We start from the raw sequence: 26,566 nt of genomic DNA, 5'->3' as shown, positions 1-26,566 counted from the left end.
TTGCAGAATCAGCCATCAGCCCTATGAGAACCACAAGTATGCAAATCTGTTATTAAATCATTAGCATTCCTGAATACCACGATCTGCACTAAGTGCAAGGAATGTAAACATGGTGTAAGGAGCTACCCAATTGCATGCACACACTCTAGCAATGCAAGGAAGATAATTGAGAAGTGTTACCTGCTAATGGCTTGCAGGTATCTGTGATTATTCTGACTATCAGAACAAACAGGGTTCCACAGTCTCCACTCTCTCATACACACTTACTGAGGATGTGTTAGAGAGAAATGATTTACCACAAAGTCTAAAGGTACATTGATTTAAGAAACCAACATTCCTAGCATTCAAATCCTGACTTTAATGACCGTAGTTATTACCCCTTAGTAAGAAATGTACATATTCAAGGGAGTACATTAAGCATTGATATAGATAACATATCCATTAAAACTAAGAATTGCTGTTAAAAAAACTACATAAAAGAATGATGCACCACCAAGAACAGGAGTAATACACCTGCAGTGTTTGTAGTCTTTGTCTAATATTGTGTGAAGATATGGGTATCCTAACTGTTGGCAATATCACAATCATCCAGACATTTACTGTCAACTGAGAAAATCCTACTTTCATAACTTGCATCTGTTGCATTTTCAATGTGACGTGTTTCAATGTCACATTATTAGTATGTCTAAACACTTTTTCTCCTTACCAATATATGATCAATAATCTTTAATGATTGTTCTTAATACCCTTGTTTGAAGGTTTATATCCATAAAGGTTCCCATTGCAACATAACAAAGTTGATTAAACATCAGAAATGTACATTTAAAATACTTGTTTCCAAAATGTTTTTTCTTTATCATTTGCATGCCAATTGGCATTGTGTTCTGTTGACTGGCAGTGGTCTGAAGCAGTAAATGGCAGTTGACCACCCAAGGTAAAAACACTGAATTTATTTGGACTGCCATCAATAGTGTAATTAAGACTGACATTGTTGCACTTTCATCAGCAGTCTGGACATTACTGATTAAAGAAACTCAAGCTGTCACACACTTACATATCTTTAGGTTTTAATGTGTAAATGTATTGAGCTCAGAGAAACAGTAATGTGATGCAGGGTTCAAATCTTGTTCCCATGTCATTTTATTGAAGGAGGTCATAATAAGTCTTGACACTCATTTTAGTGTATGGATGTGTTGATGGGGGAAACACAAGTATGGTCAATATTGAATAAAAGTGACAGGCAGGCAAGTCATTTGAAATTATGTCTGCAGTTCCCTGTTCCCTTCTCCATTCCTAAGACATTAGCTAAAGTCCTGATATTGTGAGACAAACATGAAAGTATAGATGTTGCAAGAAAATGCGAAAAAGCTGAATGTATTAGTGTAATACAGTAGTAGCTCTGCTCATTGCTAGATATACACTGTGATTCATTCCATGTTCCTTCAAATTGTTATCCCAAAAAAAGTTGTGTGAATGCGTCTGTTAAAAATTGCCTTTTGCATTTGCACACCACTTGGCATCATAGAATGTGCATTCATGGCTTAAGGGAAAAAGTGAAAAATTTAGTTTAGGGTGCATTATGTAACACACATAAATCTGGTGTCATTGCACAGGTCAGCTTGCTGGATAGTACTCAGCAAAGCAAGTATACAACTCAAGTAGCTTTCCCTGTGGCACATGGTGTAAGTGCTGTGAGTTTAGATAAAGAGCACAATGGACTAAGGGTTTGAATCCAATTAAACATACTTTTACAAAAGGTATAAGAATCCCATTTCTCACAACATTTTTATTAGGACTATAACACTAAAAACAGGATAATGTTAAACATGTTTCTTGTACGCAATGTATCAATAATGCTTTCACAGGCAAACTTATTTTCACTTGCATATGTATGATGGGCACAATACTTTTGTTATAATCATCATGTCTCATCATATATCCTAACTATATCTTTAGGACAGGTATATCTTATGAAGTATGTATGTAACATACTCCAACCTGTATTCAACTGCATCCATCTGAAAAATATTTACAAACAGAAATATTAACTTTTACATAGGAATGCATTCCCAGGACTAATTAAAAGCACACACATACAGGCCTCTCTGAAGTATATCTCCATTCTGAAATTAGTATACCTCTAATTTACAAGCTTAAAATGTTGTTGTCCTGTGGCAATGTCAAGTAATAAGCTAATTTTCAATTTTTGCATACTTTACCCCATGGCGGTATTGATTCCCAACTGGTACAAAAACATTTTAACATTGTATAAGTCTCATCACAATATGTCACAATTCATCCTCTATCTCATTCCAAATTGTCAATATTACAAACCATGCCATTAAGCACACCATTGTTGAACTTTGGAACCTGTGTCTATAGGCTGAGCATCACACATGGCAAAGTTCAGTGCCATGTTTCACATCTTTATTGCTCTGTGATATGAGTACTTTTAATGTGCAAGCTAAGGAAATCATATTCTTTCAATTGCACAAATGCAGTTAGCAAGGCAGTGCATCTTTGTACACAACCAGTTATAGGTGAGATCTGAATAGGGTACAAATTCAGACATATGCTTGACTTTTGCAGACATGTGTGTTGAGGAGTCCAGGATATTTGTGATACTCCTTTTGAAGTGCTATATTCATAGGCTATTGCAAGGATATTATACGGGGTCTCAGAATGGCTTAGACAAGGCTGTCTCCATTGCAACTGGCATTCCATGTACTGGGGAACAATGCTGTCACCACAATAGTATCCTTAAGAAGTGCAAGCAGAATCTCCTAAGTCAATGAAAGGTTGAATTTAGGGCTTCAAGCAGCCATCAGTTATGTAGGTATATTGGCCCATAGCCTGTCTGTGATATATCATTAATGATATAGCCAGCCAATGCAGCTACATATTATGTGTGCATATATATATATATATATATATATATATATATATATATTTTTTTTTTTTTTTTTTCTTACAGATAAAATGTAAATAGCTGCAAACCATGAAGTGCAACAGCAACAGGAGAGATTAAATCATATAACTCAGCTCCAAATTCAACCCAGAAATTTCATTTAATTGTCTCAATCACTAGCATTTTGCTCAGCCATACATCAACCCTGATCTCAGGCATGTATGTTTTCCCCAATAACTCTTGCTGCTTGCATTAGGCAATGAGAGCACCAGCTTAAATGTGTGTGCATTCAATATCCATAAGCAGCTATTTATTTTTATTACTGGATAATACTTCTAAAATATTAATAGCAATACTATATCAGAAACAATTTAATTATGATAATTGCAATTATTACATTTGAATGAATATATTCTATCCGTCACAGGGAGATAACAGCTACACTTGTTATATCATAGCAGTGTGATTTGTTTATTTATTTATTTTATTTTACATTTGTTGAGCGGGATAGTCCAACTGGATTCATGTCCATTTTCAGCGGAGGCCTGGGGAGAAAAGCTCCACAAACAACAAACACAGAAAAGTGATATATAGCAAATACATAAAACACACTGTTTATCTTCTTCTTCTTTCGGCTTTTCCCTGTTAGGGGTCGCCGCAGCGGATCACCTGTCCGCTCATGATTAGCAGTGGAGTTTTACAGTGTCGAGTTGCCAGCCTGGTGCCCAACCTTCCACAGAAGGCACACACACACACCTAGGGCCAATTTAGAGTGTCCAATCCACCTGCAGCATGTCTGTGGGATGTGGGAGGAAACCGGAGCACCCGGAGGAAACCCACACGACCACAGGGAGGACATGCAGACTCCAGACAGAAGGCACCCCAGCCAAGGATCGAACCAGAGAACCACTTGCTGTGAGGCGACAATGCTAATCACTGCACCACCATGGCCGCCCATAAAATACAATCTTTAAATCAGAAATGAGCACTATAATTTCATGGGACAATAACATAGTAGGTTAAATTATAGAATCAGAATTTAGCACAATTAGAATACATAATACAATTGTAGTAAAGCTCTTGAATTGTAGAGATGATTTTAGTTAGGATTAGAGCAAGTACATTTGTTCATTTATTTTATGACATATTAATACATTTCCATCATACATGCATTTGGCAAACATGTACACTAGCAAATTATCATAAGTGTTTATGCATTGCCAAAGTTTATTGAAAAAATAAATTAATGTGACACACCATGTATCTAATTATCTCTTTTTTGTCTCCCCCACCCTATCTCTCTTTTTGTTTTTTGTTTTTGGGGGGCTATAATATGTTAACATTCTGCTGTGTGTATACCTTGCTGCTGAAAAATAAATGACCAACAGCACAGAAAGATAGATTGAGCACTGTGGCTCATCCAGCCATACCTCCAGAAATGGCAGCACTGACACCCAGCATTTCAGGTTCACAACCTGTCAGTGTTGCCTCCACAACCCTGCCCTACCTGCTCCACCTGAATCAGGTAGCTCTGGTCTAGCTACTGATGCAGTGGTACCCTTCAGGAGCAGTAGCAATCGAGGTGACAATTTTCTCACCTGGCAGGAGCTGACAGGGCCGGTGAAGGATATCATGGAGAGGGGCATTTGTTTCACATTTTGGCAGGGCTGAAAATGTCCTGCATTGACTTATAAATACAATGCCACATGTAGCACTGACCCAGGAAGCTGCTGCAGAAGACAGTGATGACAGTTCTGAGGGTGAGGACTAGATTCTTGCTGTTCTCAAGCTGGACAAGAGTTCATCTCAAATGTCCCCTACCTAGATCTAATCATGGTATCCCCCAACCTTTTGTCTCCATCACCATCCCTGTCTGTCATGTATGTCCTGTATGTCTGCACATGCTTCCTAACCTACCTTGACTTCCTGACCCTCTTATTCCTAATCACCTTTCTGGACATTCCTCTCTCTAACAAAAAATAATAAGAGAATGGGTACCTGTCCCAGCAAACAAATTACGACCCACACATAGCTCTCCACTTCATCTATGTGTCATCTTGCTTCACCAATTTGGATATACAACATTATTCTGCGTTATCACCCATCAACAGTGTGGTGACTCTCCAACGACAGTAAAGCACCCGCACGTACGGCAAGTGCGCGTCTCAAACCAATAGAACCAACCCAAAAAAAAAAAAAAAGGGAGCCATCACAAGTCCTGTTGAAAAATAAGTGTATTAAAAAATACACATAATATACACCATAGTAACAGACTGCATATCCATATGCAAAAAAAAAAAAACAGATTACACAGACCGGTTTCGGCTAAACAGCCTTCCTCAGTGTAACAAAAATAATAAAGACCATTGCATTCAGAAGCAGCCCATAAATATATAGGCGTACAATTAGGACAGAAACCAGTGAAAATAATACACAAATTAGATAATCAAAACTGTTAATTTAAACCTGGAGGAAAAAGCCCTCCCAGTTTGACAATCCACATTTTTTCTTTGATATCCAAAACTTGATGTAAACCAGCTAGATCATTATTTTTGTGCACAATACAATCAATAATAGTGAATTTGAATGAGCGAGTCTGATGATTACAAATGTGCTTATATAGTGCACTAGCTTGTTTATGTATCCTAATATCACTCAAGTGTTCACTAATTCTAAGCCTGAAAGGCCTAGAAGTTTGTCCCACATAAAAAGCTTGACAAGAGCAACTAGCCAAGTAAATAATCCAAGTTGAGCTACAATTGCCAAAAAAATCTATGTCATAAACATTTGAAGTGTTTTTACTAGAAAAACAAGTGGTTTTATATATGTGTGAACAACTTGAGCAATGACCACTTGGATGACAACCTACTAACTTCTGCCCAGTGATGGTCCTTTGTGTCAATATTTTATCTTGCCGAGCCCGAAATCGGTCTGTGTAATCTGTTTTTTTGCATATGAATATGCAGTCTGTTACTATGATGTATATTATGTGTATCTTTTAATACACTTATTTTCCAACAGGACTTGTGCTGGCACCTTTTTTTTGGGGGGGGGTTGGTTCTATTGGTTTGAGCCGCTCACTTGCCGTACGTGCGGGTGCTTTACTGTTTTTGGGAAGTTTCATTTCTCACTTGTGTTGGCGACCTTCCTGTTTGGCTGTTTTTCATTTTGGTGGCTTGGTTAGCCACATTGGGATATATCTTTTATAGGACAGAGACTGAGTTTTTTTACTACTTTCCACATTTTTTGGTTTGCATTCGTATGTTTTTCTTTTGCTGAGTGCAACAGATTCCAGCATCTGTTGGTATTTGGATCAAGGCCGGTTGTATCCTAGTTGGATTTGGTACTGTTTGCTTATTTTTATGACTATTGGGGAACTTGGGATGTTCATTTTTCCACCATTTGGGCGATGGTTTTTGTTTTAATAGATATATGATTAATTAATCATATATAGGGTCCTTTATTTTTTGGGGGGCCTGTGTATAAAAGTTCGTTTGTACTCAGTGGTTGCTTATTTCATGGCAGCGCTTTGAAGAAGTTCTTTTTAACATCAGGACTTCCAATAATAATGCGATTAGTGTCAAGGGAGTGAATTACTGAGTTCTACAGATTTGGGAACACGCATCTTTCCATCGTATGATATGTGGATTTTTGGTTCAGAGTCTTTCTTTATCACAGCGTTTATTGGAGGGCATTAGCAACCATGTGGACATGAGGACAGATAATTTATGACAATTTCAACTTTGAGGGGGTCTTTATTTGATGTTCTCAAAGATACTGAATAAGAACTTTTGACATCTGGATGTTCTCAATGATAAAGAAATTGCATTTTTGATTTTTTGTTAACAAGAGCTGTTCTGCATTTCAAGTGGCTATTTTTCTGTGATAATTGTGAAGCTAATGTTTGATTCATTACTTGTATTGTTTGGGGTTTCGCTTTTATATGCAACCCTATTGATACAATGCTGTTATAATCCAGAATATTCGTCATACATATGATGGTAGATGTCCTAGAATTATTAGGGTCCACTATTGAGCTTCATTTTTGCTTTGTTCTGAATGTTTGTATATGTTTTATATAAGCATATATTTTGGTATAATTTTCTTATCAGGTCCTATATTACCACTGACTACACTATACATGGGACATTGATGTTGCTTTAGTATGGTTGTGGGTTTCCACTGCAGCCTTTTTATTCTTATATTTTTTATGGTGCAAATATTTGGATATTTCTGTGCCATTCATTGGGATTGGGATTCTTGGGACCGCTATTTCATGCTGGGATTTAAGTAATACTTATTTTTCATTGATGACGGGGACAACCGTGGTATATGAATGCCTGACTATTTACTAATATTGATATGTGGGCAACTAGGATGTTATAGTGTTTCCTCTCCTTTGGCCTTTGTTGGTTGTGGTTCAATAAGTTTAGATCTGACTTTTCATATATACTATTCAAGATTGTTTGTGTTGGCCTTAATGGTGCATAGCTATTTTGTGGGATCTTTAAACATATTTGGTTTGTGTGATCAAGGCTATTGATAGCACTGATGGCAACTCATCCAACATATACGGATCATACCTTGAACCACACATTTTTTATAAAAGCCAGTGTGCTTTTGTTATTGAGCCAACTTTTTATGGTTTGGTGACACACATTGGTTTGCTCTGATTATATCAAGTGATTATGGATTTGGCTTCCATTATTAGGGGTTTGTCTTCTGACACCAGTGATTTGGGAATATTTGGTTTGGCTTCGTAGCATGTATCTGGTGGTCCAATGAACCTAGCACTGATCCGGCATAAGAATGTCAAATGGCTTTTTCCAAATTAATGAAAGGGATTAAGCATCTTAGAAGTAATGTATGGCATCTTCATCTTTTTAAGGCATACCAATATAAACAAAATCTCCCCTAGAGTGCTTTGTGTGAAGCTTCAGCCCTTAGTACCAGAAGCTGATCAGACTTTGCTTGATGATTGGCTGATAGTTCAAAAACAGGCCTCTATGGGTTTTGTCAATGCTCTTGTGGCATATTATGAAAGGATTATACAACAACAAAATTGTGAAGTGGAAACTCTTGGTCAGGGGCTAGTGAAATTTCAGGATTTGCCTTGCTATGTGTCTGGGGTGAGTCAGTTAGGGAAGGACCTTTTGGAATTAGAAAATACTTTGAAGGAGAGGAAAATTAGGAAGTTTAATAGGGACCTTGATGACTTTGATAGAGGGAGACCATTTGAGATACATAAGAATGTCAGGTTTTTGATCAGTTAAATCAAAAAGAATGAAACCCATTCTTAAGAAAAGAAGTAGGGATGTACTTACATCTGGTGAGGACACTTCATCCAACACTGAAGGGGAAGACAGCCAAACAGGTCGCCAATTTCCAAGAGGAACAATACAATCAATAATTCAGGTCACCCTTTAGAGCTAAGTCAAGAAGAGGGGGGAGGAGACATAAGGATCCCTCCAGATTTGGAGGATATTCTGAGGATGATAATTCGGAGTTAAATAGTTCTACCAATGTACATAATATTTCCTCCTATGCCTTATCTGACTTACAAATAAAAATCTTGAACAAAGGTTTAAGTTTTGTGCCTAGATTTAATGTATCCGAACATGAGTTTGCACAGGATGTTGTCAATTTTTGTCGCCTGCTCAATTTACGTCTGTTTTTCAAGGACCAGGATGCCTCTCATGATGTTGTTGATATTTCTGGTTTTGGAAATCTATGTTCAAAGCCCCCATGTCACCAGTTGTTTCAATTTTTTACAACAGGGTCCTCAGGGATTTGCATTTGCAGCTTGGCAAAGATGGTTTGATGCATGATAATATTACATGGGCAGAACACCTCTGTATAGCAGAACTTAGGTCTAATAATGACATTGTTGTTTTGCCAGCTGATAAGGGAGGAGCGGTGGTGGTCCTAGATTGGATAGATTATTATCAGGAAGGTCTTAAACAGATAAAGGATCGTAAATATTATATGATCATGCCCTTAGATCCCACCATGAAATTCAAGTCTGAGATTGACAGTTTTTTGGATAAAGCAGTCGAAGAGGGTATTATCCCTAAGGAGACTTGTTTTCATTTGAAGGTGGACCAGCCCAAACAACTATACCTCTACTTATTGCCCAAAATCCATAAGGACCCTGTTCATCCCCCTGGGTGACCCATTGTTTCTGGGAGGGGCTCATTAACAGAACCCCTCTCTGAGTTCCTTGCTCAACAGCTGAAACCCTTGTTGTCACATATACGGTCACGGATTCAAGACACAACACAGTTTTTGGGAATTATTTCGGATCCCCAGTTGGAATCCGAAATGCTGTTGTGTACTTTAGATGTCACCACCCTGTATACTAATATCCCTCATTGGGCAGGCCTAAAGGCACTTCAATATTGGCTTGACAGGGCTAATTTATATAGACCAGGATTTAACACCTTTCTAGTATGTTTAGCTGAATATGTTCTGGATAAGAACGTTTTTTATTTCCAGCAGCAATGTGTCTGGCAAGTACGTGGCACGGCAATGGGGGCATCTTTTTCCTCCATTTATGCCGATTTATTTATGGCCTATATAGAAGAGGCACTCATTTATGATAGAAGCCATAATATTTACCTTGATGAAATGGATATTTGGAGACGATATCTTGATGACTGTTGGCTTGTGTGGAGGGCTGACGCTGGGTATCCTGAGGAATTTGTGGAATACCTGAATGAAAATATTTGGGGTATTGAGTTTAAATTAACTTGGCATCAACAAGAGATTACATTTCTGGATGTTTTGGTTACACGTACTCCTTCTAATACTGTAGAAATGTTCTGCAAATTTCCTCAATATAACACTCTACTACATGCGTCTAGCTTCCACCCCCAACATGTCATCAAGAATATCCCAAAGTCTCAATTTCTCAGGGTTAAAATAATATATTCTAGTACTGCTACTCATGAGCTCTTTAAATCAGATTTATGTGCCAGATTTAGAGCCCAAGGATACAGGGTTGGTGACATCCATGTGGCCAATCAGTATGCGGAATTACAGGATAGATCCGAATTATTAAGATATAAGGAACGGGTTTCTGCTCAGGGGTCACAGACTAGGCTATTTACTACTTATGGCAAAAATACCAAATCCTTTATGGATATTATTTCTAGACACTGGAACATTTTGGGGGGGGGGTCTTTTTATGGACATCTTGGATGATAAATGTGCTTTTTCTTTTCATAGGGGCAGATCCTTGTGGTCTTTGTTTAGCCATTATAAAAGGGCTCAGCAAGATAAAATATTGACACAAAGGACCATCACTGGGCAGAAGTTAGTAGGTTGTCATCCATGTGGTCATTGCTCAAGTTGTTCACACATATATAAAACCACTTGTTTTTCTAGTAAAAACACTTCAAATGTTTATGACATAGATTTTTTTGGCAATTGCAACTCAACTTGGATTATTTACTTGGCTAGTTGCTCTTGTCAAGCTTTTTATGTGGGACAAAATTCTAGGCCTTTCAGGCTTAGAATTAGTGAACACTTGAGTGATATTAGGATACATAAGCAAACTAGTGCACTATATAAGCACATTTATAATCATCAGACTCACTCATTTAAATTCACTATTATTGATTGTATTGTGCATTAAAATAATGATCTAGCTGGTTTACATCAAGTTTTGGATATCAAAGAAATAAAGTGGATTGTCAAACCGGGAGGGCTTTTTCCTCCAGGTTTAAATGAACAGTTTTGATTATCTAATATGTGTATTATTTTCACTGGTCTCTGTCCTAATTGTACACCTGTATATTTATGGGTTGCTTCTGAATGCAATGGTCTTTATTATTTTTGTTACACTGAGGAAGGCTGTTTAGCTGAAACCGGTCTGTGTAATCTGTTTTTTTTTTCGCATATGAATATGCAGTCTTTTACTATGGTGTATATTATGTGTATTTTTTAATACACTTATTTTCCAACAGGACTTGTGCTGGCTCCTTTTATTTTTGGGATGACTCTCCAAAGTCATGAAATTGTGTATACAATTGTAGATTTATGTTGTGAAGAAGTGGGTAGCTATGGTGGTCTCCAATGACACTCCTGAAAATTACCGTATTTTTTTCCCTGTGTGTTACCCTCGGCTTTACAACCCCATTTTCACCACTGTCGTAACCGACCTTTTTTCACACATTTAATCTGGTCAAAAAATAGATTCACATACAACACACATGGCCAAAAATGGCTCATGGAAAAACCTTCACTTTACGTCCTTGGTATATGCACGGAGGCTGGCATAGCACAATAATGCTGAGTGACCACAAATGCTGTTTAACTTCTTATTGCAAAAGCTGGTGATTTCAATTGAATCTAGAGTGGTAAGGTTATCTTCAAGCAAATCTGCTTAAATTCACTGCTCTATGGGAATACAGTGCAAAGGCAGATTTACGGCAGTACTGTGAAAAAGTTAATGTAACAGTTCTTAGGCAGATGGATGTAATAAAGTGGGAGCTCTTATGTGACATGATGATTTTGCATAGTGTCATGTGATTGATTACAGCTGTAGGTCAGTCAATAAAATCATGACATGTCATATTCCTATCATATATTTAACTGCAAACATTTGAATTTCTCTCCATATACATTTCACTAATATACAATTTGAATAGCACAGTAAGACATTATTTTCAAAACCAGGAAGACTTACTAAGGCAATCATATCCTGCTTACCTCTTCATGTTCATTGCCTTCTCCTACTCCTCATTCCTTTGCATGGCAAGTGCTGTAATGAACAGAGAATGGCAAATTAATGATGATTTAATACGTATCAGTAAAACACTGAACAGATGTTCCTACATGTCCCACATAATATATTGTTATTCCTATCTACATTTTTCTGTCTGTCTATCTCTCTCTCTCTCTCTCTGTTCACCCCTTCTGTTTCAGTAAGTTGTCACTGTGCTTCAGTTATATTATTTAAATTTTGTTCAGTAGTAATTCATTTGTGGTGTGATGAATTAATGCTCACATGTGTACATAGATTTTTTACTTCTTTCCAGGGTTCTAATCTAGCCATTAGCTAAGTGTTACCAATTGTTTCTGGTACACTATTTTATGTGTCCATGTTGGCTACACATTGTTAAAATCCAACATTATCCTTCTACTGTACTTAGCTACCTTGTCCCTGCCTCCATTTCTCCCTTTCGATGTATCTTCTCCCTTCTGTATTATTATTCTTCCACATCTGCATTTGTGCAATTTCAGGCACTGAGCAAAATGCAACTAAAGCTAAATGGAACACAGCTTATGGCAATAGCTTATTTTTTTTACCTATGGATGTATTACTCTGTTATGCTTCATGCCACTGTGCTAAGCTATGTTTATTCAGCGTAGTGTACTTTTTAACAAGCTGAAGAGTGAGAATTACACATTGCAGTGGACAATACAGTAATAAAGATGAATGCATACATTCCCATTTGCTGAAATATGCTGTCCAATGTGATCTAGCAGAAGTATGACTTCCTACATGTTGTGCTTAGATAATAGTACGGTATAAATATTTTTCTTACAATGTTCTAAAGTTTTGAATCAAGATGGATGAAGAAATGTTTCAGAATGTTTGCCTGACTCCTGGGGTTGTAAATACTGGCTACACATTTCCATACATCACTATCCTGCTGCTATATTAATGTGTTGTGAAGCCTGTCTTGTGCTGATTTTTGTGCGAAAGACAGGACAGAGTGACACAGAGTGCTGCTAATTCACATTCTAAATTCAACACTTCAAGTTCTGATTATGCATGCACTGATACTTTGCATCATTAGTGTAATTTAGCATGACAGTGCTGGGATCAACCAGTAACATAAAAAAAGAAAATCAAATAATTATTTTTTATCTTGCACAATGTTTATATATCTGAATTAATTTTGTCAACAGGTTATCTTCATTTCAGAATGATGTTGACTCAATTAATTCAGTCGTTTAATGTATGTCTACTCTACAGTGTTTACACTTGCAACTGCATTACAAGTTTGGCTAACTTGTTCACAGATAAGCCATCACTGTTATTCTGTAGTGCACTGCCCTATGTATGACTTGCATGTTTGCCTTGTCAATGTGCGTAGTGCAAGCATGAGACAAGACAAGTGTGCAATCATCCCACCATGAAGTTGCAGGAAAGTTTGATTGATAATCCACTGATTTACAACAGCAACTTTTTATGGCATCTAATATAATGTGAAACATGTCACTGTCCCTCACAGTAACACAATGCACATGAAGGACAGTACCTAAATGTAAATAGAGAAGTATGCAATTACATGTGACAATTACAGTATGTTACATTGTCCTGTGCACACATATGCATTTGTTGCAGAACTTCTGATGCCTAGTACCATCTGCACCAAACAGTGGATTTTAAGTACAAATGTGCTACTTCACATTGTCAAAGTCAGTCTTCTCCTGTGGTGCTTGTCAATAATACTGTGCCGTCTAGATTATGTAACTAGATAGGTGGGAGGTTTACTGCTCAGTATGAGAAAATTGCACATAGTGCTTTGCACTGTATCAACTTCCCCTGAAAAGAATGCATTTAACTCTTGACACAGCTCCTCACGTCTAAAAGAAATATCCTCTCTGCAACATAGTAATGAGATCATTCTGACAAAACTGTACTCTCTTCGTTTAGAGTCAGACTTCTCCTGTGGCACTTGTGACTAATACAGTGCTCTCTAGATTCTGTAACCTAGAGACATAAGAGATTCAATACTCAACATGAGAAGTTTGTGTGTGCTTGTGGGAGTATTTACATTTTGGTGAGCATATCCTCCAGTGCAGCTGTGCTCAATCAACTTCTACTCTGGAGAAAAGTTTGAAACTGCTAGATGACACATGCCAGGGTAATCCCATGGGCTAGGCTTGTAAAGGCTCCAGGACCATTAGCCTAGTACACACCTATGAACATACGAACCTATACCTTTCACAAACACAATGTGTTTGCAACATAAGAATGTACCTAAGCATACTCTTTATACTCGATGGACTACACTTTTCTATACATTACTTAGAGAAACCATTACTTTTTTAGGACATACTCTGTCCACAGCTGTCTAAATTAATGCCTCCAATAAGAGTTTCATAGATTGAAAAAAATCTTAGTTGAAGGGCTTTAGAGGGAAAGTGATGAAACATTTGTTAAGTTGGAGGGGGAAACATTTCAGTTTTTTCAAATGGCAGGTGGGATGGAGAAGCAACACGAGCACACAAGTATAAAATTGTATTCTTTGGCAAAACCCCTGGTGCAACACATTGATGAGGTCATTCTTCTAACGTGAACTATTGCATTTTAAATGTCAGACTTCTTTTGTGGTGCTCACGTTTCTTACTGTATTCACTAGAATGCATATATAAGTAGGAGGTTGGAATACAGTAGTGCTGACCTTTTATAATTTTGTGTGTGTGTGTGTGTGTGTGTGTGTGTGTGTGTGTGTGTGTGTGTGTGTGTGTGTGTGTGTGTGTGTGTGTGTGTGTGTGTGTGTGTGTTTGTGAGAGAGAGAGAGAGAGACTGTAAATTAATTCAGGATTTGTTTATATACATTTGCAGTGGCAATTATTACAGCCACAGATGGTTGTAAAATTAATTTTAACAGAAACACCTCCTTGGCAATGCACTGCTGATGACATTCCTACATAGACGCTGTGTGCCTCACATATACTTAGTATTCTGCTGTGGCACTGTCTGCTGATAATGTGCTGTATAGATGGTGTAATTAGGCAGATGGTTCAAGTCCATCTACTTGAATAGTGTGATGGTGATTACTGTCATATACTGTCAGACACCTCACAACCACTTTTATGTACACTTTTACTTATGAGATGCATATACAATGGTACAGTGTTACACTAGCAAATCCAAACATCCCCAAGGAAAATAACATTTGGCCATGTAATGATTACATAAGGCTACTATAACTGCAGTATCTCACAGGTGGAGTGCAAATTCTCCTGTGTTGTATAACATTGACAGCTTCATACATTGTGTAACTACATATGTAGGATGTTTGAGGCCAGCTATGAGTGTGTCTTTCACCCTCATACTGTGTATACTACTCTTCAGATACATATATGATGTGTAATTGTATAATAGTACTGCACAGCTGCATATATGATGTATAGCTGTACAGAGTTTGTGCACTTCAAATCCTTTTTTAGTATAAACAGTGGTGATGTCATCCATTTAACTGTGCACTGTCTCAGTTTTACCTCAACAAGTCCTGTGGCACTTGCAATTCAAGTACTAATCTGTAGCTTATGATCTTAGGTAGTTAGTTTAAATCCAGCCATTACTGCTCAGAATACATTTTGTCAATCTTATTGTGACTGTACATGTGGCTACCACTGTTGTCAAACACTACTGTCTATACTTATAGATGCCAATTCCTCTTATAAAAACTATGATAATTCTCACACAGAAATGCTTTTTTTCGTAGTAATGATGGCATGTGATTACATTTTCCTCATATAACATATGTTGTTGCTTAGTATAGATTATCGGTTCACACATCCCTTGCAGCCATAATAATGACATACCTCACAGTTGTACTGACACATCTACAGTGACATATTCATCCTGTACAAAATCATGTGTTTTCCATTGTCAAATGCTCATGTGTTCAACATCCACATTCAGTGGCTGTTAGTAATGTGTGCCCTTATACTGTAATTTATGAATGGCATCCACCACACTTATAATGTGTACATTTACAGTAGGAGACACCTCCACTGTCCCTTTCATCTCAGAGACTGTTGCAACATGTACATCTGATGTAATACAGTAGCATAGGTGGAGTGTCACACTTGTGGTTCATCCATATATTATTAGTGGCAGACTCGCATAGCTTACTGTTCAATTCCTGAAAGAACAATGTTATATGAATGTAATAACATTACACAAACAGCATTGTATCTAGTTAATCTCATCCATTTTTATGTTGGACAATAGTATATCATCACAGGTTGGGACTGCATGGCAGTGAAATGGGCATTTGGGGAATGGTGTGCTGTGACAGCTCCTGTGTACATTGAGTACTGTCTTGTATAACATACCTACACAGACAGGCTGTGGTTCAATTTTGGGGCAGTGTGTGTACTACATGATAGAAAGAGCTTCCCTGTTAAAGAAATATTGATATTGCACTGTTCACTGTTCTGTGGACAATAACAAGTGTAACTCCTTCCCAGCATTTTGACTAAATCTGATTATTCATTTTATATTCTTAACTCCTTTCTTAATGTGCACATTAATTTCAGTTATTTGTAACCACCTAAATTGCTATCTGATGTGGCACACGCAGTTAATACAGGGGTCTGAAGAGAGCTTAGCATAATAGTCAGGGGTAACAGCTGGCTGTCAGACAGCATTGGCTTACAGGCAGAAGATAGTTATGGCACAGTCAGAGGGTCACGTTTTTCAGGCCTTGTCCTACAAGCTGGGGCATCCATATCCCTTATATTAGGAGGTTCTTCATGACATAACCAATAGGCAGATTTTTGTGGCATCCATGATTGTTATGCATATCTCTGATATCTGTCCTGGCATGTATTTTAAAATGGCATGATGTGAATGTTAATTATGTCATTCATTGCTCACAGGCATTACCTATTCCCAAAAGAATTATGCTTCATATTACATATCTTCATCAGGACATTTCCTTATTACTGCTGTTGGTTTTTGTCACACTATACAGCTTAGTGGCAGATGAAGGCTTCCATAAATGTTTCTTACTAGATGGCATCCTGTCAGACCATCAGAAATTGTGATTGGTCCTCTGCTACAACATTTTCTTGTGTGTTGGCATTGTTGAATTGCTTTTACATTATTGTTCCCTATAATTGCATATGATCACATCCAGCATAATGATGTCTGAGATATTTACAAATTAACAATGGAAACCTGAAATCATGAAATGTCATCTGATCTGTGTTGTTATTTGTCACTTATGTATGTTGTGTGTTATTAGATTACCATACAGCATTTACATGACTATACAACATTTGCCTGTATATTACACATTTATAGGTGATAAACCCCATTCCTATGGGTGCTACTAGCGGTTCTTTGTAAAACATGCCCATTTCTGATGTACATGACATTACAGCTGCAAAGTCCATTTGTTCTTGCGTATACATTCTGAGGTGGAGAACACATCAGTGCTGTCAGCTTGCATACATAAATTCCCTGTATATACATCTCATATGCTATAACTGCAGTCTATGCATTCATCTCACAATGTTTCTTCTGTCCTTGCTAACTGTTATCTCAACTCAGCATTTTATTAACATGTATCTCACATTTTAACACCCTTGTGTTACACTCCAGCTTTATATCCTTATCACATCCTTTGTTAATATGTCCATTTTTGTTTATGTGCATAACTCCGGTATTGCCATTGACATTTTAATTGTCATTATATCAACATGCAAGGATTTATGCTAGAAATGTTTATCTGACACTTCGGCACATTTGTCTGTGGTATATGACTACACATTACCCATTTCCCCTTCCTTATTAATTATTATGCACTACAAACCATTATTATTTGTATATAATTCCCACATTTCACTTCCCTTCCTTCAGAATTCTTTCACTGCACAAGCATTTAATATTTCAGGGCTACAGCACATGCTGGTATCTTAGTTTTGCCTATAATCAAGTTGTTTTGTTTTCATTCTGTGCTTGTGCAAGCAAGCACCTTTTCATGGCCATGAACAATATTACTGGCCATGAAAAGCTGCTTGCAAACATGTAAGCATGAAGAACAGCCTGCATATTCAATTAGCACTGCTACTGATCGTACTATCACACTTAAATCATGTAGCCTTAGGGCGGCACCTACCTGACTGATAATGAATCCCACAGTTGAGAATTGGCTGGGGTGATGGAGTGTATGATCTGACTTTGATAGGAAGAAAACTCTTAAAAGACTGTATAACTGGCACATAGTTTGTATAAAATATGTTAAACACTGAATATCGAAAAACAGTGTAGATGAGGCAGTTAGATGAAGGTATGCTGAACATTATAATACTTTTAATACCAACTCTTCATATGGATACCAGCAGATACCTTAAGAATTTAAGCACTGATTCTACTGTTATTGTCTGGATCAAGAATGACGTGAGACAAAGATCAGACAGTGCAGATAAAAAAACAAATGATCTACTCCAGTTTCTTCTTGTATGATGTTCTTCTGGGTATGTGTATTAAACTGAATTATATTTTCAGAGTCCTCCCAGAAGAATACTGTCCTGTTAGCCTCTGTAGGGGACTTATTAGGCCTCTTGATGAGTACATTGCTTTATTTTATAATTATTCTTGTATTGTCATCAGAAAGTTACAGAGAAGCCAAAGATTTTTAAGCAAATTTTGTGAATAAAGTTTCATGCTGCAATGATAAACTTTGTTTTCTCCATTTATATTCAATATGCTATAAGTAAGTTTGTTAGAGGAGACCTGATTTTTGCCTCTTTGTTACATTGTAATCATATTAAAACACACACGCCATAAAGATGAGAAGACAGGTATTCCTTATTGAACAATGATACTCTATAATTGGATCTAATTTATTTCAGGTAAGAGTGTCTACAATTTGGAATCTCTTACCTCTTTGTTATTAGTGTTTCATCAGTTACCATCTTTTATGTGTAAATTTGAAGGTTAAATAAACAATTGAGCTCAGAATTCAATCTTTCTGATAGCCTCCATAACAGAATTATGGATTCCATATCAATGACATTGTGACATTAGATTATGAGGCTAATATCATTAAATTGAGTTATGTTGCAGAGTCACAGGAGGAGGCTACGTTTACATAGAAAGTGTAAAGATGTTGACACTGGGGCTAAAAATACATTTATAAAATGTGCTGTGTGTTTAAATAAATGTACCCCAAAAGCTTGTAAACTGTCACTACTTTTTACATTTCTATGTTTCGCTGGTGTATCCTCCACAATTGCTATTGGCTGAATTCCTCTACAGTCAGACTTACTTTCATTACTTTCTCTGTTTATTTTTCTGCACAATTATAATGCTTTTCTAAGGTCTACACACATACACACACACACGCACACACACACACACACACACACACACACACACACACACACACACACACACACACACACACATACACACACACACTCACACTCATATACAACACAGGTCATGCTGCTGCAGAGCATTTTTTTCTGGCCCCAGTGGAAATCAGAGAACAGAACAGAACATTACACATTTCACCACCTTTTTGCACTGCTATTCCTATTTATATTAGACTAACTTACCTTTACTTTCTCTACAAACTGTCTAAACTTTCTTTAAATTTTAAATAATTGTCATATACCTTGTATCAATTTTTAACCAATGTTTTTATATTATGTCTAATTTGTTATAATTATTTAAACTACAGATGTTTTTTGTTTTATTTTCGAAGACTGTAAAGTTATTGTTCTTAAAACATTTTGTAATAATTTGGAACTTTTCTCTCCTGGCCTCCACTGAAAATGGGCTTCTATCCAGTTGGACTTTCCCAGTAATCAAATGTCAATAAATACATAAATTGCCCAGCCATATATAATGCTGCGTAGCCTAGCATAGTATAGAACATACATTTCTGAATCATTGCAAGTCTATTGCATTTTGTAACTTAATGCAAACAGGCCTAATTCATTTTAAAACTTGTTAGTAATCTCACCACACCTATGTTTGAATGAACAAATCAGCACATACAATTGTATTTACTTTCAGAAATAAGAATGAAGTGTCACAGAATGCTGGGAAGAGTAGTGCTACCGAAAACAACAGCAGAAATTAAGAGTAGGAGATATAAAAGAGTTGCAAGGTACTGGGACTATGTTTGATTAGCACAAACTGGTAAAATGTGTGCTAGATTACCTCATCTGAATAATAGGCTATAGATGTAGCTGACAGAGACATAATCCTAGCATCATTTGAAGAATAATGGCTGACACAATCGCAAAATTAGAGGACATGCTCAGAGCTTGTCAAGTTAAATGTACACATAAATGAAAACAGTATATAACTCACAGGCAAATAAGGTAAGGTGTGTACATGTGTCGACTTAAGAAAAGCTTTATAATGACTCACAAAATAATGAAGAAAGGAATGACAGCAAGTCTGGCTCTAGAATCATCCGGCCAACACCCACTATGGAGGATAAACCAAACAAAGCACACAAATTTGAACCGTAGTAATACCTATTCAGGTAACTGAATGTGACATACTTGTACATGCCCTACAAATTTACCTAGTGTACAGATACTGCCTAGTGTTGTATGGGAGAAAATAACAGCATGGAATCCAGTTTAACTGGCATGACTGAACATTTATATATGCTATTTAAGAATTTGTCAAAGTAACAAAACGCTGCAGCAGAAAAAGCAGTAATATGAATCTATGAAAATATATAGGCATAATGAAAGACTTTAAGGAAAAGCTTATGTTATGTGAAAATCTAGTACATGTTTCCAAGGCCAGGGCAAGTAGTTTACAAGCATTGGGTAGAGTCTAAATAAAACAGACTGATATAAACTAATATTATTATTATGTTTACAGTGAATGTAAGTGATTGTGCAACCTCTGTTGTTCCAGATATAAAAATGATTATTATGACTGTTGAAGAATATAATAATAATAATAAATGCATATTATTATGTTGAGGTTGGATGAAACGTCTACTGTGGTACGTGGAAAATCATCAAGCAAGGGGCTTGCAATATGCTTAATTCAGAGTGAGAAGCAGAACACTATAGATGGTATAATCCAATATATACTTGCATGTGAAATTGCTTAAGCATCAGTAACCCACAGAAATAAAGGATGAATGGCCAAAGGCTGAAAGCTTTTTCCAATAGGAAATCATTGCCAGTATAATTTCTATTGTGAACCAGCAATGATTCCCTTCTTTAGGGAGAGTTCTCCCTTCTTCAATTTGGTCTGACTGTGGTGTTAGTGTATATAAGTTCAGGGTTATGTGGGGCTTTACCCCCACATTGAGAGAATGCAGGGGAGCTTATCACTTGCAAAAAAATCATTCTATTTTCCTTTTGTTTTTTGAAAAAAATATTTTTTTTCATTCTTTTGGCACATCACCTTTCAGAAAGTCAGTGTTTCGTAGTAAAACCCACAAAGACACACATACATGTGCACTGACTATTTAATTATTACAAGATCATCTGACATCCTTGTTTTAGAGATGATATGAAAGTTAAAAGAATAATAGCGCTGAAGTGTACAAGTTAGTTATGAAATGGCTAGATCTAAAAAATATATATAAAGTTGTAAAAGAAAATGGATTCCCTGGATAAATTTAATAAAACAGCTATCACAAAACAGCAGAAAATTCATTGTAATTGCCAGTGCTATGCAACCCCAAATGACAGAACAAGTTAAAATACAACTTCTTCCAAATGTCAAATATTTCTCATCAGAGTGCATTCATTCCTTTTAATCTAATCTCAAGAATGCCACATACAAAAAAAAATATCTTAAATAGAATTAGCCTGAAGCTATTTCTGAAGTATCTCTGCATACCAGTTTGTGTTTTTGGAAATGCATTGTTATTTTTTTCTTATGTGTGTCACATCCTCTGTAATGTCATGTATGCAGAAAGAACTAGCCACATTTTAGATGTTTATGACTAAAAAAAAGATGGGCAATCTATTCTTCCCATAGGGTCAGTTAAAGTATTAAACCTATGTTATTGCTACCCTATTTTTTTTTTTCTTATTAACTAACAGATGACAAACTTCTCACCTCAGTTAGAAATTGTGACTTGGAATTACAATTTTGAATTTAAGCCCAAGTACCAAATCAGCTACTATTTCTAGGCAAGCTGGAATCTCCACTGTGCAATACCTTATATCTCTCTGAAAGAGACCTTTGGGAAATATCCAAATGACCATTTAAGGACACACCAGTATTACAACTCTATTAACTTCTGAATGTTCTTTGACTTTTTACATTTCAAAAATCATTTTGATTTATTCAGGCCAATAAAAACAACCCCCACTCACTGTAGACATGACATGTTTTAACCTTTTTATGAATTCATCAATGCAATCTGAGTGGGTAGTTTGGCCATTCTCTGAAAATTTATAAAAAAGCAGGATGTCCATAAAATTGACTGCAAAATATCCTAAGTAAGGACACAATAAGTGAAAAGGACACAAAGAAAAGTTACATAGGACAAAAGGATCCAGGTAAGCCAGAGTCTCCACTGTGTAATACCTTAAAATGTTGTGGTTGTGTTCAGAAGCATCTTTTTTTACAATTCATTTCATTTCCTGTTATACTTCTCATGTTAAAGTTGACACGGATTTGCGAAAAACAAAAAAATATATTGTTTGATATTTTATCTAAACCGTTTACTCAGTTTTTCTGTTATCATTCTCATAAAATGATGCCATGGCAGGTGTTAGGCAATGATTTGCATACAACTGTGCAAAGCATTATTAGTAAGCAAAAACAACTTGCATCTTTAGAGGAAGCACTGCTTAATTACATTATAATTTCACTACTGCACAATCACATGTTACTTTAACAATAATCCATGAATAAGTGTGGGTAACACACAATTTACTCATGGCTGGCATGAATTGATCACAAGGGTGAAGCTCGACTGATTAAACAAAGCCAAGAGTGGGTAAATCCTGCATTACCCACACCCAGGAGTCGATTATTGCTGTTATACAATGGCATTATTAAAGAAAAAAAATTACTTTTTCTAAATAATGTCATTATATAAATGCACTTTCATGTTATTCTGCAAATTTCTGGTAGTCTGTGGCATGCTGCATTAGCAGAACATATGGTCTAAGCCTGTAAGTGCTTGCCTTTTGTTCTTCCATGAGCCAGACACTAATGGAATTTCAGAGAGTTGAAAATCCCCCTACATAGCTCTGAATTGTGTCTGATTTTGCCTCATATTTTCCCTTGTCCTTCTTTAAAAAAGGTCCTCCTAAATCACCAAGGATTACAATTAGTCAATAATGCAAGACATTAGAGTTTCATGCTTGCTAAATGGAGGAAAGATACCCTTCTCTTTAATGTATAGTGTTTTCTCCAGTCTTGGAGAAGTGGACAAAGGTGCTGTAACTATTTGCTTTAATAGTTACAGCCATCAGAGTTGAGTTTTCCCCTCCCATTTGTGGGAATATGATCTGGGCAGCTATAGCTATTTCTTTTAATAGTTACAGCCATCAGAGTTGAGTTTTCCCCTCCCATTTGTGGGGATATGATCTGGGAGCTATAGCTATTTATTTTAATAGTTACAGCCATCAGAGTTGAGTTTTCCCCTCCCATTTGTGGGGATATGATCTGGGAGCTATAGCTATTTATTTTAATAGTTACAGCCATCAGAGTTGAGTTTTCCCCTCCCATTTGTGGGGATATGATCTGGGAGCTATAGCTATTTATTTTAATAGTTACAGCCATCAGAGTTGAGGTTTCCCCTCCCATTTGTGGGGATATGATCTGGGAGCTATAGCCATTTATTTTAATAGTTACAGCCATCGGAGTTGGGTTTTCCCCTCCCATTTGTGGGGATATGATCTGGGAGCTATAGCCATTTATTTTAATAGTTACAGCCATCGGAGTTGAGTTTTCCCCTCCCATTTGTGGGGATATGATCTGGGAGCAGTAGCTATTTATTTTAATACTTATAGCTGCCCAATGTCTGGTTTGCTTTCTTCGCTTTCCACAGATGAAAATTCACAAACTTGGTGATAAGAAGGAATTGCTCCTGACTTGAATTGTCCCCATTGGGAATGGTTGATACTCAGAATTTACTGTAAGAAAAAGTTTATTTTTTTACACTTTAAATTCTCCAATAGCAGTGTGAAGAAAGAAAAGAACAGAACTTCTTTGTGTAGTTATTGCTAGATTCAAAATGAAAAGGATTGACTGATTTGTCCAGTCAGTATCCACATTTTGGAATCGCAATTATCCCTCACAGTATACTTTTCAATGTCAGATGTTCCAGCTACAGAACTAGTAGACAGTTTGTCTTTCTAGAAAGTAATAACATACTACTGATGAAATTAGCATGCAAAACAGTATCCTATACATTCATTTACATAGTGAAACATAAATTCAGTTAGTCTTCCGTGATATCATGGCAAGAATTTTCAACTCTGAAGAGAACAAATCCAGCAGACTGTGCCTTAGCTACAAAACAAAATGCAAAAACAACTCACTATTTGTTTCAAAAATGTCATAACTTGGAACTGTGTATGGCAAAAAGTTTATATCGAAATCCAAAGGTTTGTTACTTACACTTGCTTCAGAGCATCCCCAATACATTTTAAGCCTCCTATACAGGAGGCCAATAGAAAATTTACAAATGACCTCCTAAGGACACAGAGGTGTTCCAGCTCTTTGGTTTCTGAATGTCCATTGTCTTTTTACTTTTTGCAAGCTTTTACTGATGTATTCAAACCATTAAAACCACATCTCACTAGCTGTAGACATGATATGTGTGCCTTAAGGTGCATATGAGACATAGTGACTAATAATAATCGATGACCAAAATGACTCTGCTGCCAAAGGACATTCAAAAAAGGTAGAAAATGATAGTGGAGCAGTATCAGCTCAATAAATATTCTTACCACATTGTACTCAGAATCACCACAAAAATAACACCACGGAGTCAATATTGTAAAACAAAACTGCATCAGAATGGAATCCCCATCCTCACAATTCTCTGTCATAACAAACTAGATAATAATAATGATGATAATAATAATAATAACAATAATAATAATAATAATAATAATAGCAATAACAGTAATAATAATAATAATGAATTAGTAATAAAAGGGCATTACTTTTGCAGGAAAGACCAAGATATGATGAAAAGTTTTCACTGCCTATTGCCACTATGCAAGGCTGTAATGATATGTTTATGAAGCTGCATTTCTCTAATAACACAGTTCATACAAAAAATCTCCTGTTTTTCATTCATTTCAGTGGCTTATGTGTGTGTCAGGGAGAGCTAGTAATAAAACTGTGGAAAAATAGTATGCAAGGCTTCTAAATTTCAGTGAAATGTGTTTATGACGGCATGTCCTGTAGCTTCTCGTGATGGACATAACTGGAGAAGAGCTTGACTGTTTCAGCTCTGACCTGAAAAAAAATCCCTTTGGAATACTTTTGTGGTTATATCATTATCGGTGCCAAAAAGAAAGAGAGATAAGATGATGTCATAGCTGTTAAAGACATTATTTCTTCATAATCTATGTTTTACAATTCCCATTGGTTTATGCTTGCCTTATTCTGCAAGCATTTTACTATTTCTGGCATGAATACAATAGTAATTACTCATTAGAATGCCTCATGAGTAAGTAATGTACTGTTTCTGCAGCAACTAGTTTCAGTATTACAGAAAGTAGCAATGAATTTGAAGCACTCCCTGAAACCTATATAATGGTAAAAAAATAAATTGGTGTTTGCTAGTACCTGTGAAGACATTGTATCAAGCTGGAGTAAACCATGTTGCAATGGATTTTAATACAATTTTACTACAAGCAAGCACTAACCATGCTTTGAGGTTGTTTGACAGGTAAACAACTTTGAGGCTCAGTACTAAATTACTGTCCTAAGTACTGTAACAGTAATACAGTTTATCTAGCCTTAATCCCCCCTTTCCCATTTTTGCATATGGGGTACAGGTGTCACATAATTAATGACAGTTATCTAGAGCCATTGTTCACACTGTTGGTGGGTTATCCCTGCCACGGTTGTTCTTCCATGCCAAACACACATGCACACTCACACCTATGGTCAATTTAGAGTGTCCCATCCAGCTACTGCATGTCATGAGAATGTGGGAGAAAATTGGAGCATTTAGAAAACCCATGCGAACCCAGACAGGACATGCAGACTCCGCAAAGAAGGCACACCTGTCTATAGCAAACAAATAGATACTGTGGAAACTATTGGTACACAATTGTATTTGGAACCTTTGTCTAGATTAACAAGAAATATATACAGAATCTGCCAATCTGCACCATTTCCTTCTGAAAACTGGACCACTGTTTTAAGGCAACTCATTCAGGCCAGATATGATAGCTTGTTTCAGAAAAACATATTGTGGTTACTTATTCACACTCAGAGTCATCACAAGTGTTTTATTGTCAGTCAAGGATCATATCATGGAGAACTTGTTGCTGTCTTTGTAACAGCTTCACTGCTCACCTCAAACTGTGTATAATTAACTTAACTTGCATGTTTTTAAAACAGGAGATCATGAACATAAAACCACAGCCCATTATACCGTGCGGTAAAAAGTTTAGTAATTAGATGTGCAGAAACATGTGTTTTCAAAGTCAGAGATAAGATGCTCACTAGCATCCAACACTGCTCCAGACATTTTAACAGCTGAAATGAAAGAGCACGTTATTGCAGAACTGCAGCACATGGGTGTGCCTACATTTTGAACCAGTGACCAAAACAACATTGTTTTTTTATCAGTCCTGTCATAATAAATAATTGTACAGCTTTAGAAATGTAACTGTTATTTGAATGGTGGATATCAAGTGTCAGATGCATAAAGATAGCCTGAGGAATCAATACATTTTTCAAGAATTGCCACTCACTGTACT

Source organism: Protopterus annectens, chromosome 3.part1, assembly GCF_019279795.1.
Source record: "Protopterus annectens isolate FY-2018-M chromosome 3.part1, PAN1.0, whole genome shotgun sequence".
Lineage (NCBI taxonomy): Eukaryota > Metazoa > Chordata > Ceratodontiformes > Protopteridae > Protopterus > Protopterus annectens.
The sequence above is the reverse complement of the archived record's forward strand: the minus strand, read 5'-3'. Positions refer to the sequence as shown.